A 17,066-nucleotide genomic window follows, 5' to 3' on the forward strand; every position below is an offset into this window, starting at 1 on the left:
GCGGGAGCGAGACCTCACTGAACTGCACCGTGCATGTGTTACGTTTTGCTCTTTGCATACAATGCGGCTCCACCTAAATAGCAGCGCTGACAACTAATGAGAAACAGGTATTACTTTCCAGCGACTGCAAAGCAGCTGCGTGGCCAACAGGAACCCAAAAACCAAAGCAAGAGTGCAAAACAGGAAACAATATCCAAACTACAGTCCAACCTGTCATGCCGAACATGACGTAAAGCGCTGGTTATGCGAGAGGGGAGTAACCTACAGAGATACCTGAGCACGCATACATGTACATATACACACACACACAGTACATACTGTACATACTTCCCCACATAACTCACTGATGTTTTTTTATTATGGTTAATATTTTCTTTAATACTGATACCACTAATAAGCACGACTATTTCAATACAGTATGATCACTGTGGCTGATGATATTATTTTGTTATTTCTATTGTGGACTTTATGGTGGTCATAGACATTTGCTAATGTGGTCCTGTTGTTTTTTCCTGTTGTTCTGTTATTGTTGTTGCCTTTGTTGTTGTTGTTTTTGTCTCTCTCTGTATTGTCCCCTCACTCCCCCACCCCTGGCTTCTTTTCTCTTCTTCTTCAGCCCCTTCTTTTCTGGCCCGGCCGCTCCAAATTTGCATAACAACAAACATCAGATAACGTCAAATAAAATATATGTAACAGGAGAAAAGTGTCTTGCATTATTCCCCGGCAGAGCATCTGTTTAGCATGTAATGCTATTTGCCCCAATGTCTGGACAGGACAAAAAAAGCATCATGTGCTACTTTACACCACATTAGTTTGAGGGAAGACCTGCTGGCAATATCAATATCTGTTGATATCGATATCTGTAAAAATGCCAATATTGAGCATCTGTAGAAATAATCTTTATGTGCAAATGCCAAACAAGTTCAAAATGAATCAGAGCCTGCAGCACCATGACTTGTGTAATTACTAACTTTAACTTTAATTATTACATTTATGCAAACATAAATAAAGAAAATGTGCTTTATGATGCATAAAAGTCGTTTTTGTGTTGTATTCAGACAATCAGGGACCCAGCAGACACTTATTAAGTACGGGAAAGGCTGTGTTCTACAAAATGAAGGATAAATGAAATGTGCACAACAAAAAAATAACACAATTTGTAAATTCATTACATTTAGTGCTTACATTTGCCAAGCACCCGCAAGAAGTCCAATTGCCTTGAAATGAAATTTCATGAACTATTAGACTACTGAATGTAAATAAATACCTCGGACAAAAACAGTGTCAATCACGGGTGAGCATTATTATTTTGCAAAGATAGAATTTTTGATCCAGCTCCTGTAATGGGATTCTTAAAAAGACCCTCAAAATTCATCACACATCAAAATTAGACAGATTGGCCGAGAATGAGTTGTAACATCCGCAATTGACTCAAAGTCACGCTCAAATGTTGGTCATCTTGGGCTACTCTCAAAGTTCATGATCCACTGTGTGTTTCCATTGATTGCGTGCACAATGACCGCCCGATTAATCAGGGGCCTTTTACCAACTTCCAGTGCATTGATTAAAGGCGTGTGCCAGACACATGATGGATTGGATCATTTACAAATCTACTTCGTAGCTTGTGGCTGTAAATGCAAGTTGTAGCTTTGTCTGCCTCAATGCTGGACATAGTACAGTGTTGGAGCCATTATTGTATCCCAAGGGCCTCATTATTGTTACCTATATATTACACAAACGCATACAAATTACTTGAAATCAGGTGTCTCAGCTGCGACGGCCAAGTGGTTAAGGTGTTGGACTTAAAATCAAATGGGGTCGTCCTGTGCAGGTGCTGATGTCTAGAATTATGTATCTTGTGACCTTTACACATAGGAATTTGTCTCCTTCTGCTTGGTGTGGTCATTGGTTGGGGTTTCAAATGGTTGGATGGCCCTCTGTTGTTGATGTAAAACACTGCTGTAATCATTTCCCCTTAGAGGCCACACATGACTGCTTACAAGAGTAATACCTGTAATATTTTCCTTAATTAGCAAATGCAGACTTGTATCTGTTACCTCCAGAATCAGACATTTGGCAAGTGCAAGCAAACTTTGGGCATTGAGATGAGTACTGTTGAAGGGAATGAGCTCCTGATTGCAAGCCTTACATGCAAACATTTGTGGGATTCATCCATGACTTAATGCCATTATTTGTCAAAATCAGCTGTTGTGTTTGAGTGGTTAATGTGTTAGACTTGAAAACCAATGGTGTCGTTCTGCGCAGGTTTGAACCCTAGTAGCTGTCTTCTCCCATCATTGTCCAGTCACCTTTTACTTCGGATGGTTGGTAAGTGGATGCCAATGAGAGAGTTCGGGAGCTAGTCGTGTGTTTCTGGAATTCTTCACTTTGTCTGTTTTCTGTCAGCTGTGATGGCCGAGAGGTTAAGGCGTTGGACTCGAAATCCAATGGGATCTTCCCGCGCAGGTTCGAACCCTGCTCACAGCGGTAACTGTTTAGTTTCTGTCCTTGTACAAAATCAGATCTAGTTTGTAGTTCAAATTCTCTGCAGATCACAATGATGAGAAGTTCATGATCCACCTGTTCTCTTTCCCTTGACCAGGACTTGCATACTTTCATGGCTACCCCCATTTCTCTTTGGAATTAATAAAGTGTTATCAAATAAGTCATTTTCAGTAGTGACAATTAACTTTGTATTTTGGTGATCTGAGAGTTCAGAATTAAAAATACGTGAAGTGCACGACAAGTTTGTGTAGTGAGTCCAGTTTTCACCTTCTGCCGGCTGCTGATTTTTTTCCTGTCAAATGACAAAATGGTGTCACATCCACTCTGCTCAGAAAGTTTTGCAGCACTGGAAAAGTCTTTAAAAATGACAAGCCTCCTCACTCGGCCTCAATTAAATTGCATCACAGAGACAATGAGTTCTGTGGTGCCGCTTCCAGCGAAAGGCATTAAGCCAATGAAAGGCTTGATGAGTACCACTGAAGCCCTTTGACTGAACCTCAGCGACTTCAGACTTCAGAACAAGTCCAATCACTTCAAAGTGTGAAATGGGCATGGAGCTTTACATATCAAGAGTCTCTGTTCATGCCATACAGTGCAGTGATTATTGAGACTGCAGCAAAAACATCTCATTCCGCTCGGTCAAATCACATCCTTGGAAACCTTTAATTACGATCTTCTCCTCAGGCTAGAAAGACTTTCTCCTAAACCATTAACCTTGGATATTGAAGCCTCTGCTGTTCTAATTCCACTCTGTTTATCAAGGTTAATTGTTTTGCTGACTACACGTGCTCGTTATCACCGCCAAGCTGCTTCACGTCCACAAACTTCAGCTGTTAAGTTCGCAGCTATTAGCCCTGATGGACAGAAGCTTGCAGTTTGGGAATACAATTGAACCAAATCAAACTGGTGCATTTAGTTTACAGTGGAACCTTCAACGTTGAATACAGTCTCCATAAGGGGCATACTGTATATAAAAGTATACATAAATATACAGTACTTATGGTACACACTGCTGCCTTTCGTGTCGATCGCAGCAGGACCCCGACACCGAGCTGTTGAAGATGTCCGGTACCGGTCACTGGATGGTTGCAGGTTTGCGTCACAAAGGGCAGTATAAAGCCGTAAAAAGCCGACAGACAGCAACGACTTGCATAAAGCAAAAAGACCAAAAATATAGGATCTGTATACACTGGAATTTCTGCCCATGACCATTAAATAATGAACTTCACTCCAGGTGGTCCTCGGTTTACAGCTTTCCGTGTTGCGGCGTTTCGTGGGTACGCACGCTCTCCCATAAATTAATTGAAAACACACATGTACAACTTATTCTTATTTCCTTATGACTCATGCGCATATTTGTCCTGCTGGCCGTGTGTCACATTTTTGTGAGACACTTCTTACATACAACTGCGATAAGTGAATTTCTGCAAAGTAGGATTTGATGTTAATAAATGGAATATTTTCATAGTTGGAGCATAGAAAACCTGTTTATGACTTTCTAAATATGTTTTTTTTAAACATTATTATTATCCTGTAAACATGAAATAACACCCTTATAGTCATCTTTACACTCCTATTATTCTTTGTTTAAACCACATTGCTGTGGTGGTGGTAATGAAATGGAAGCATGAATGTTGTCTTTGAGTTTGAGCCTGCTTCAACATTTCATGTCAAAGTGAGAATCTTACACATTTTGAATAGCAGAAGTAGGCACATAGCTTCCAAATGCTCTTTTCCACTATTTTCATTCGGAAACTGTAAAACCAGGCATCATTGGCCGCATCACTTGGAGCACGACATGATGGCTAACCACAGCAATAGAGGACAACAAGGTTGTCTGTCTTGCCTGTATTTAAGAAGACAGCACTAAAGCCTAGGTCACAACTGGAAATGCAATTTTTTGCCTGTGTGATTTTTGCCGTTCCCCAAATTGTTGCTTTTTTTGGTTTGTGGAGAACGTAATTGTGGTGACCATGAATGAGTAAGATCTCAACACGCATGGAGGATGTACGGAATATCTGAATGTGTGTTGGCCGCACTAATTATGTACCTCCAACATCTTATGTTTTTTTTAGTAACAGGTACATTCATGATGGCATGTAATACTTACAGTGTTTTGCGTATTTTGTTCATTACCGGAACTTCCTTTCTGCATTGATTTCACAAAGCAGCATAGAGACGAACACCTACACCTAGCGTTAACTTAACAAACTCAAAAATAAAAACACCACAGCACTGGCGGCATCTCGAATATATAGCCTTACCTTCTGGTAGTGATCTGAGGTGTCATGAGCGAGGCGCTGACGTGCTGCTGACAGGGTTGGGACCAAGTGTCAATGCGCCAGTAACGTAGTTCGATCGGCATAATTGTTAATAATAATAATAATAATAACAATGTCGCTGTACCTTGGGCAATATGCACGTCACATAATATGTAAATGGAGCGTTGTTGCCGCTTTTTGGAGACTTTTTCAGACGACTGTATAGGCAGAATAAGTAAGTCCCATACATGCAGTAATGAGCTGTCTTTTTATAAGTTTTTATAAGTTTTTTTATTCTTTCAAATGAAAAAAGTGCAGTTTTCCTTTAAGATGTGTGTTAATTTGGAGTATATCCAGACGAATGGTTGAGAAGTTTGTTGTTTGAAGTTTGAATGATGAAGTTGTTAAAGTAGGTCCATATTACGTCGTGTGCCACCAACCGTGTGCCACCACAAAAAAGCTTGTCGTCAATTTAAAAGGTTAGACTGCGCTTGTTTACAGGCCTTTGGCGGGTCCACTTTGACAATGGCGTGCTGATGATCTGATGATCGCAACAAAAGAATGCAGATGAACCATGTCCTCCTGAGATAGCCGGTCTTGGAAAAAAGCCAAGCGACTTTGACATTTCCCAAACAACAGACGGCAAAGAACAGTTAAAAAAAAATCTGCCATCTGGGCTCAAAGTGCAGCTGTGTAAATAAAAAAATAATGTTTTTATTAATTAAGAAACACTATGTGATGTCATTGCAATGCTAGTATGCGAAAATGTCTATCAAATACTCAAATATTTTCAAGCAACCAATCGGCCTAAATAATATCCATCCATCCATTTTCTATGCCGCTTGTCCTCACTAGGGTTACGGGGGTATGCTGGAGCCTATCCCAGCTAATTTCGAACTAGAGGTAGGATGATAATATATATTTTATTATTATAATAATATATAAATAATAATACATAATAATAATAAATAATATATTTCTCGTTCATTATATTATTACAGTATACACTCTTCAGACTTTCTTTTCTATGGAAGATTTTTTTTATCAGCTGAGATGCAACAAAGAGGATATAAATGATATAAAGACATCAAAAAGGTTGTCAGAGATGTGATATAAGGAGACTGTGTTTCTGACAACTTCACCAAACTTTAATGATCAACACAACCTCTTTGGTGAAAACATCCAAGTATGTTTAACTACAGGATTTGCACTTCTGGGTGTAAACGTAAATGTAAATGTTTTACTCCGCTTTCTGTTGAGACTTGCGAGCCATGGCTGGTTGTTGGTTATGCTCCCGTTTGATGGCATCTGCTCTTTTGGTCTGTTGGTGCGGTTGGTGTTCACATTTGCTTCACCCAGCACTAGAACACCGAGCAGCACTGGAAGGCGGACAGCTTCTCTCAGTCCCCCTGTTTGGTTAGATTCTTTTGGTCCTGGACTCCATTCACACTTGACCAAACAAGCCGTACTAGCAGAGCAAAACAGAGCTTCACAGATTCACAAATTTGTTTATTTACACAATCTGGCATACAAACAAACCAAACAGTTATGTTCATTTTAAGCTGTATTATATCTTCTGTCACTGCTTCAAAAGTCTTTTCAAGACTTGACGTAATTTTGCATTACTTTGTCCAAACTGCCCTGTTGAACACCGATATCCATATGTCATATTTGCATTTATACTTGACAGTGTCCACGAGTGCATTTTCACTTCTTGGAGATCTCCATCTTAATTGAGGCCATGCCACATCTATCAGCGTGGATGTGGACTAAAATGGGAAATCCACAGCGGGTCAGTCAGCCGCTCACAAATTCTTTCAGTAACCTGAACCAAGCTGACCTCGATTCCAGGACTCCTCTGCATTCCGCTCAACGTGTTTGTATCGATAATACATAATCCATGTGCACTCTTTGGCTTCTCATCTGCCTTTGGCCAAGTACACCCTGGACTGAACACCTGTCAGTCACACATAAAAGCACACAACCAATCGCATTCACAAACTGATGGACATGTTTTAAAATAGCATTCTTAGATATTACTTGTATTATTACACCTTTAGATTCAGTCTATAAGCTCAGTGCATTTTCACTCTAATGGTGTCTCATAGAAGGCCTTCTTGACACACTTACATAGCACAATCAGAATTCAAGATTCAAGAGTTTTTATTGTCATATGCATAGCAAACAGGCAGTTATACTATGCAATGAAATTCTTATTCTGTTCATTCTCCCAAGAAAAGAAAGAAAACACAATAAAAAGAATAAGAACATAAGAAACATATATACCAATAAATTAAGCAACAACAACAGAAGAGACATTAATACAAATAAATAAAGTGCTATGAGTGTGTGCGTGTGTTGCGTGCGGCGTGTGTGAGTGCTTCGTTGAGAAGCCTGATGGCCTGTGGGTAAAAGCTGTTTGCCAGTCTTGTGGTCCTGGACTTCATTATTGTGACACAGTGGCACAGAATTGTGCAACAGTTACATATGACTGGTCGAAACATACTATCAGAAACACAAAACATGCATTGTTCTCACTCTCTCACACAAACTTAAGCGGCAATTTGCCGTGGCAATATGTATCATTTATTTTTTTATTTATGGCAAGCCTGAAAAGCGTAAAGACCAGTTTGCGCACAGTTTACACAGTTCACATTCTGTTTACACATAAATTACGCACCAGGCACACAATCTGTGACCTAAAATGTTGTGCATTGGCACAAACTGACCACGCTCCTGAATGACTTATTTAGACCTTGTCAAATAGTGTTTACGTCTAGTGCGCGACAATAGTCGAGCGACGTACATTGTTCCCGCATGGGTACGCATTTTCATCACCACTTCCCGCATCCGTGATGCAGTTGTGGCATAATTTGTTTGTGCTGTGTCCCGCTACGTCCCGCGTGATGCCATCCAACAGCAGGCATCACCCCTAGCTTCATGAATTCCTCTATTTCCAAGTGCATGCAAAAAAGAAAGGTAAGTCTGTATTAGCAGCTGCAGAAGAAGAATAGGCAAAGAGCAGGAAGGAGGCAATAAACTAGAAAACAAAAAACAGACACGGACAGTGTGGGAGAGGGAATTGCTCAATACGTTACTTTGGACATTTTGATTAGACAGAAAATCACAAGGAAGATCCAAGGTGCTACAGAATTTACTTGACAATTTCCCTCGACTTGCTCCAAGAGGTGGTAGAAAAGTGAACCCATTCATGTGAATGAGACACGCGGAAGCAAGCTTTGATACTCACAGGTTGCGGTGTGTTCACGTTGCATTCATGACTCGTTGACAGAAATGATGCATGCCACAAACTTTGAACATTTCAAAATGTTCTTTGAGCACTGGCACATAGCCCCACACAGCTTACACATACATCACACCTGTTAACGACCAATTTACTCACTGGCATGCCACTGGCACACGAAATTGCATACCACTACGGGGACAAAGTGCCTGCAAGTGTAAACAAGGCTTTAACTTTCTAGAGGGGTGCGGCGACTGCTATATAGACTCTGTGTAATATAATTCTGGGCTTTTCCTTGATCTCGCTCATTGATGATAAGAGTCCAGCGGTGTAACCAAATACATTGCTGTTATTTTCTAACACAGTTTGAACACCTTTTAAATTGTGTAATCATTGACTACTTCTCCGATAGCAATGCGGTCCAAAGAAGAAGGAAGAATGGCTGAACAGAAGTAATAGCCATTGCAGTACGTAAGGCTGGATGGACACTGCATAGTTCCATTTTTTCTCCACAATGGAGACACTCTAAAAATTACTTCACTCAAATGGATCTATTGTGGAGATCATTCTGTACTTTCTTTAAAAGTTTAATTGATGATGATGCATGCAGGTCAATTATTAAAAAGTCATTTTTAGAAAGGGAATAGAAGAGTATACAAGTATACAAGTTTAATACATATTTATTTCCCTTTGGAATAGCAAATAAAGTGACTCATATTCCATTTACGTATGTCAGTGTTTGGGTTCAAACAAGAGAAACTGTGTTCCCAGTCAACCTTCAAAATATGAAAAAAAAAATGCATTTGAATTTTGAGAGTTTAACCAAGCTTGCACCAAAAGTCTGAAATCATTCTCTAACGTTATTCCAACTGTGAAAGCAGTAATTATTTTCAATTAATTACACTTTTGGCACCAGGAGCCCAGCTTGAGCATTAGCCTGTCAGTTTGCAGGGCGTGTGGGCCTCACTTAAGCCTGTTAGATTTAAATGGCTCCGCATACGAAGGCTTTTCACAATGTAATGACAAAATGAGACCTTTCACCTCGCCCTGATGGGGAGAAATGAATCTTGAGCATGGTGGAAAGTACATTTGATTGATGGGCCAACTGGAGACTATTTCCTGCTGTTACTTAGTGTGAGTAAGCTTTTATAACCTACTATTTTAATACAGTTTAATCCTTTGAAACACTTTCTTTTGTGTTTAAAAGAATGCTCTGTATGGCAACAGAGATAATTCCCAACAAATAACTCCAGTTTGTGTGTACGTGCGAGGCGGTTGGAGCGTCGTCAATAAGCATCAGTTCATCCATTGTTCAAAAAGGCGTGCGCGCTGACTTGCAATCAGTCGGTTACAAATGTTTGCTCTTTGTCCTGATTGATTATGCTGCTTGCTGTGACCAGAGGCAATGGCTTTAATAGATGCGCTGGACTTCTGACTGTGGGCCAAGTAAAACAAAAGCTGAAGAGAGAATGATGACTGTACATACTGAATGTATACATAGTAGACTGTGGTCCTACCAGCCACACAAGAACAAGAAGACGAGCGTTTATTTGTCACACTAATGGAGACCATTATATTTTCGATTATGGATGTTATACAATGCGTTAGACTAGCTTATCTGATATTAGCTTATCTTAGCTGATCTAACAAACAAATACCGGGAACATCTTGTCCTGCCTAACGCCGGGCTGGTCTAACACCTACCAGAACAATCAACCAGGCTGTCTGGCACGGAACAATTTGCCAGACCAGCTCTATCAGTACCAAGGCTGCCCTACTTTCCAGCAGAACATCTTGTTCAGTCTTCCCCACAACCAGGCTAGTCTAACCCCTACAAGAACAATCCAACCATGGTCATCTATTTTACAGTAGCTGGACCAGCTTGAGCTGCCTGTCGAAACAGTGCTGTGACTGCCCGACCAACCACAAGAACAGCTCATGTAACATGACTTCTGTCTTGTCCATCAGGAACACCTTGTTCTGTTTGTCCTGCAAACATGGTTAGTCTAACACCTACCAGAACAAACCAACCAGTCTGTCCCACAACTGCGCTAGTCTATGGACATTGATAATATAATTTGGTCGATCAGTCTGTCTAAGCAGCACCATGACTTCTTTACTAACCATTAGAACAGCCCCTCTTATCAGCCCTGTAAACTTACTGGTCTACTACCAACCTATCTGCAAAGTCTGCACCCTGGTCATCCTATTGTCCACCTGATGAAAACTGTCCCAAGACATAGCCGGTGTTCTTTCCAACAAAACATCTTGTGCATTCTCTTCTACAACCGGACTGGTCTAACACCACGTGAACAGTCCATCCATTCTGTTCTGTCTTTGTTTGGTTTGCACATAGCTAATTTGAGTTGGGGCAAGAATCCACGTATGAGAGCATCATAATCCGCTATAAACCTTTCCACCAAGTGCTACAGTGGCAAAGATTCCTAAATTCATGTCAACCAGGACTCATGGCCGCCTCAGACAATTGTTACCTAAGAGCTGTAACTGTGTGAATGCGAGGCGACTCCTCCAGATGGCTCTACATTCTCACCTGGCTCTCCTGCTGCATCTCTCAGCACTCCTACGTGATGTGGGAGGTAGGCCAGTGGCCCACATCTCCACACATCCAGATCAAATATTGGGCTGCGGCATCACCTCATGGACCAAAGACAGAACAAAAGGTCACCTGTGAACTGGAAGAATAGATCATTAAAACCACTAAAAGTGGCAGAGACTTTGCTTTTATTCATATCAGCAAAGCAAATGCTGATTTATGTGTGTGTGTGTGTGTTCCTTTTTTTTATGAAAGACAATCCCAAAAATTAAAACATTTTGTAACCCTGGTGATGAAGGCGGGCCACGTGAGAGTGGTGACCTTTAATGACATAAGTAAGATATGAATTATGCAATGGTACAATTTTGCTGTCAGCGTTTGTGTCTTTGCTGAAAACAATGCACCTTACTGATCACCTTACAGCTAGTTGTACTTTCTGTTTCCTACTGGTGTGTCACATGACCGCACTACCACCCACAGTCTAATGTTAATATCAAGTATGGTCACAATCCAGCTTCAGGCTTTTCCAGCCTCTTACAGCTGTGATGAATGCATATTTATGTAGAGTACATGCAGTAGAAACTTACGGGAAGCAGTGAGCAGTTGTTTGTACATATGTTTAATCTCATTTCCATTGAACAAGGGAGCTATACTATTTAAAATTTCATTTTAAAGTCCATTTATTCAGAATTTTTGCACTTTTCATATCTTGATAATAGCATAATAAAAAGTTAAAAGTGTGATGTGTAGTGTTCTATTTTTTTCACAAGACTGTACAGTCATCCTTGGTTCCAGACCCGACGGTGAATTTCCGCGAAGTTGGGTTCCTTATTTTTAAATGGAATATTTTCACAGTTAGAGCATAGAAAACCTGTTTACGATGTTCTAAAAACAATTTTTAGCATTACTATTACTATTAGCCCTCTAGACATGAAATAACACGTCTATAGTCACCTTATAAGAGAAAATACAACATATCAGACATAAATAAGACGTAATATAGGTCCGCTTATTCTAAACGATTTTGGGCTTTTTTTGTAACGTCGCTTGCATATTTGGAAGAACGGTGACAGAGTGAAGCAGTAAAAGTCGAAGAGTGAAATGGCAAGAGATGACTGACTTTGACATGTTAGCAAGTTTTAGATTCATTACACAAATGGTCAATCGCTCAGTCCTGGCCGTACCGCTTTGTTTGTAACCAACCTCTATCAAATTTTACAGACATGTAACAGACATCACACCCTGAAGTTGCGTGTTTTTTTTTTTGTTTTTTTTTATTGCAAAGCAGAAATGTCAAGTCAGTTCGATTTAATACGGTCAAACGTTGGGGTTTGATAACAGTGCCACCATGTGGTAGCTTGTAAAAGAGTAAGCTTTCCTTACACAAACAAATACTTGTACATACAGTCGTGTGAAAAACTAGCATTGACGATTGTCATCCTTTGATCCTTATACCCCTGCAGTATTCTGGACTAGTGCTTTCTTTCTCAAACCTTTGCATCTTTGGCTTTATGTCCCGAAATGAACTCCTGTGAACGAGGCGCGACGCTGCGTCACACACACTCAAATCCACCTCTCTTGCCTCTGTGATGCTTTATTTCTGACAGTTGGCTTTGAACTGCACAAAATGGGTTTTCAATTTAGGTTCTCCGTTTTGTGTGTTGTGGAGACACGTCAGCTGCACTGGCTTTGTGCTGCTCAAATATTGGAACTAATTTCAAGAGTTGAGACAATGTTGGCAACAAAGCGACCGTAAACCCCCCCGTTTGTTGCTTTTAATTAAGTTGCTTTGGTGTTCTTTGCTTTTAACGCGTCGTCCCTTTGCGTCCTTTTATTGTCTTTGGCATTGGTTTTGTGCAGAAAGGCTTGCTTTGCCATTGGGTGTGAAATGTGCTGTGCAGACTAAAGTGCCTCGTGTGTGCAACTGACTTATTGCATCAAATGTAATGTTTTTTTATGCACCAAATAAAAGGTAGGGAGCTTCACTGTTTGTGGAACTGAACACAATGTTAACAGAAGGGCTGTTAAAGACTAATAAGCGATTTAGACCTGTGAAATCAAACTGATCTTCATTCCAGTGACTCAGGCGGTTACAGTAGGTTGCCCAGAAACCAAAGTTGGTGGTTCAAACCCCACTTCCTCTATTCCGGTCACTGTTGTGTCAAGATGCTTCACCCACTTTGCCCATATGGATATGATGTGGTGGTGGTCAGAGAGTTGGTGCAAATTTGCAACCACATTTATCAGTCTACTTTCGGGGAGCTGTGGCTTACCACCACCAGTATGTGAGAGCGGAGTCAATGAATCATGGGTTTTACAAGTGCTTTGGTTTCTTGAAAAGCGCTATCCAAATCCCAAATCCAAATCCCAAATATGTTTGTCTTCAGAAAAGCCATCCATCCATCCATCCATCCTTCCATCCATCCATCCATCCATCCATCCTTCCATCCGTTGTCTTCCGCTTATCCGAGTTCGGGTTGCAAGGGCAGCAGTCTCAGAAAGGAAGTCCAGACTTCCCGGCCTTGAGCCACCAAGGTGTTCCCAGGCCAGCTGTGAGACAACCCCTCCAGCGTGTCCTAGTTCTGCCTACTTCGGCCTCCTCCCAGCTGGGCATGCCCGGAACACCTCACCATGGAGGCATCCAGAAGGCATCAGGACTAGATGCCCTAGCCAACTGGCTCCTCCCGATGTGAAGGAGCAGCAGCTCTACTCTGAGGTCTTTCCGGACGACTGAGCTCCTCACTCTATTGCTTTGCGTGAGTCCAGCCACCCTACGGAGGAAGCTCATTTCAGCCGCTTGTATCAGCGATCATGCTCTTTTGGCCACGGCCCAAAGCTCATGGCCATAGGTGAGGGTAGGAACATAGATCGACTGGTAAATTGAGAGCTTTGCCTTTAGGCTCAACTCTCTCTTCAGCACGACAGGCATGTACACCAACCGCATCGGTGCAGACGCTGCGCCGATCTACCTGTCAATTTCACGCTGTAGCCTTCCCTCACTTGTGAACAAGACCCCGAGATATTTAAACTCTTCCACCTGGGGCAAGACCTCACTCTCCAACCCGAAGGGTGCAATCCACCATGGCCTCAGATTTGGAGGTGCCAAGTCTCATCCCAGAAGCTTTACTCACAGCTGCAAACCGTCCCAGTGAACGCTGAAGGTGACAACCTAATGAGACCATCAGAACCACATCAAATGCAAATAGCAGAGACAAGATCCTAAGGCCCCCCACTGGACCCCCTCAATTTGAAATTAGTTTTTCCAGGTGGCAAAACTATCAAAGTTTGACTCATCAGTTGTTCAAATGTTTTACCTCTGCATGTTTTTTCATGAACCTTTTCGATGTAATTCTTATTTTTTCAATCCCATCACTCGACGACCACTCGAGTCGAAAAATGTCCTCTAATGACAAAAAAAAGGCAAGGCAAGTTTATTTATAGAGCATAATTTGACCACAAAGCAATTCAAAGTACTTTACAGCCAAGAGGGCAAATAAAAAGAATCTCATAAAACAAAAACAAATTCTTAAATATTCCATAAAACATAAAAGTAGTAATTGATGAATGAAATTAAAAGAAAAGAGTGCAGATACTTTCAGTTGTCAAAGTTGAGACCTGTGTCACATTTTCTGGACGACTGTTCCAGATTTTCGTAGCACAAAGCTGAAACTCAGCCTCACCATGTTTAGTCGTGACTCTGCGCACCTGCAGGAGACCGCTTCCTCAGGGTCGTAGAGCCTGAGATGGCTGGATGATCTCATCGCACAAATCACAAGCTCATTAGGTCTTGTAGGTGTTTATTTTTATTTGTCTTTCGAGGCCTGTGTGTGGTTAAAATGATCAAAGATAGCAATGTTTTTGCACAATTGCTTTTAGGTGCTCTTTAAGTGTCATCTAAGCATATAAAGTAAAAGTAGAACTTAATCTAAACAAACACCTTGTTGAGACGTGAGCCAGGGTCACCCCAAATGCCCCCTCACCCCATCACCTCGCCAAAGGCTGCGTGTAATTGCTTTAAAGCTTTGACGTCGGCCGATAAAAACAGCCTGCAGCCACTTTGGGGAGGCTGCACACAACGTCATCTTTGAGCCAATTTTTGGGGTTGTTGGGAAGATACCCAGAGCGCTGCTTTTTGACGCCGGGGGGCCGAGCAGGCACATCAAGGCTGATTTGAATAAATGCAAGTGTTAGTCAGAGCAGCAGTGTCAAGGCTCAGTGGTTTTTGAAATAAAAATACACTGCGGGGGGATTCATCATTAAGATGTGAAAAGAAAATGAGGCATCCATCACCCTGAGTTATCCGGATGCTTGATTGCCCCGCCTGTCAGCTGTCCAGATTAGATCATGACATCTGCCCACTTCCTTTATTTCAAGTTTTTTTTTAATTTTTCCACTATACATATAAACAGCAGGGGCTACAGTGCTCACTGTGGGCGGAGCTTCGGAGTCACGTTCCTGCCTGGCTTTCCGTTGACCTTTTTGGCTAACGTTGTGTTCCTGACATGACTATTATGTTATTGTGTTTGCAGCACCCGTACAAAGTGTTATTATGTATAATGTATTATGTTATTATGTATAATGCTGTCTGGCCGTGTGCTGCTAAGAACGTAACGTTTGTAACGTCTGTTGATTTGAAAATCACTCAGTGATACGATGAGTTTCGATGTACCTCTTTCAGTGGCAATATATAGACCGCACATGCATAGCAGGGTAAAGTAACACCTCTTTGCTGAAACGTGTAGCTTGATTTACACAGTGAAAAACTCTCATTTAGATCTGCTTACTCTCCACACACATTCCAATAATAGTTGGCCATAAGTCCACATTGTCAGCCGCTTGCTATGTTCCTGTCTATAGAAGTTGTGCCCTTAATTTTGTTATTGTCTTCTATTATGACCCAAGCTCAAAAAAGTGACCTGGTACTGTTCCTCCAATAGCGTAGGAACGTATTGTAGGAGCGTATTGTGTACCGTCTATTGCCAAACCATCACTCAGTATCAATGAGGAGATTTCTTTGATGTTGTACAATTTGGAAATCCATCAATCGAGCTAAACTATGTACAGGTGGCCCTCGGGCTACGGACAAGTTCCGTTCCTAGACTGTGATGTAAGTCGAGTTTGATTGGTAACCATGTCTCTTGAGTTTTTTATGAAGTTAATTTTCACTGCCATGACAGTTAAGAATGTAAAAAAAAAGAGCTTCATCTGTGAATCACCTTCACATTAGACCTCTGTCACGGAAGCTAATTCGAAGCATTTTACTATTACTATTAACTTCTTTTTCCACTTGTTTGTACATGTTAGGACAATTTATTATGACAGCAGTTTGAACAAGGTCAAGCAGCGTCATTGATCGGTTTGTTTTCCACTGTGCTAACTAGAAAGAATGGCGCATTTTGCGACGCGTAGCTGGGAATGTCTATTTTTAGTTCTTCTTTTATGGAAATTCAATTTTAATTGTCTGGTTGCATACTGCTCGACTCTAACCGAGCCACTGAAAGTAAATCAAGATTAAGCCGAGACGGTTGCTTAATTAAAAAGAAGCTGAAAACAAAATCTTCCAAGATTGATTGAATAACCCCTCTGAAAAAGAGAGCTTGTACTGGCTGGCCACACACTACATCACTACACTTGGCTTCTACGCTGTTTGTCACTTTCCAGCCAGCTGATTAACATGAGCTCACGTACAGTAGGACAAATGGATCTTTTATTTATCCGCACTGAATGTTTTATGGTTGTGAGCGTGTGTGGTGTCTGTCTGTTTAACCTTCGCTCTGAAGGTCACCATGAAAGACCAGAGGGCAGAGAGTCTTGGACAGCAGGACACCTCTGAGGGGAGCTTCTATACAAAAGAGGCTCCGGAAGGCTTTTGGCAGCCAGCACAATGCACGTAGACTTTGTGGAACGACCTTGTAGCCTCCTTCACTCACACAACACACATCGATTGTGCGTTTCATCCTGTCCCAGGCTCTCGGTACAAATTGCGGATGAGGACACGATGTAGTGGCAGCGATTACAATAAAGCTCTCGCCGCCGCCGGATTTGCTGCTAAGATGACATTGTTGGCTGGATTTAAAGTAAAAATCCAACGTGTAACGCGGCCCCAGAACGCTGGCTGAACATGTGCGTTTGCATCCAGAGTCAAAATGTAAAAATAGCCTCTAGATTTTATAACAAGAACGGCTTCAGCCTCAAAAAAAAGAAAAAAAAAACATTGGGGGACGCAAACAGCAAGTTCAGCAGATTTGACAAGCCCGATAAAAAGCGTGATGGATCACCTTGAGAAGGCGCTCCAGCCTCGGCATTTACTCTATACGTCTTCATGTAAATAGGCCTCAAATGTGCCAGGAAGCCATACGAAACACATGCACTCCACACACACTTTGTGTACACTGCCGCTGATTCATGGTCGTACAAAGGAAGCTTTTTACTTCAAGGTGAAAAAGACACATTGCTGCAGGTATTTCTTTTTTTATTCTTCTTTGTCTTTTAAGTGTTCATC

The 17,066-nt window shown here is 41.4% G+C and overlaps 1 non-coding gene across 1 annotated transcript; it reads left to right on the plus strand.

The window, feature by feature from the left end:
* The first annotated feature begins 2,405 nt into the window (after window positions 1-2,405).
* trnas-cga (transfer RNA serine (anticodon CGA)) lies at window positions 2,406-2,487 on the plus strand. Its single transcript has one exon. It is a non-coding gene; the product is annotated as a tRNA-Ser (tRNA).
* Window positions 2,488-17,066: the final 14,579 nt, after the last annotated feature.

The sequence above is a fragment of the Dunckerocampus dactyliophorus genome, chromosome 11 (assembly GCF_027744805.1).
Source record: "Dunckerocampus dactyliophorus isolate RoL2022-P2 chromosome 11, RoL_Ddac_1.1, whole genome shotgun sequence".
NCBI classification, from domain to species: domain Eukaryota; kingdom Metazoa; phylum Chordata; class Actinopteri; order Syngnathiformes; family Syngnathidae; genus Dunckerocampus; species Dunckerocampus dactyliophorus.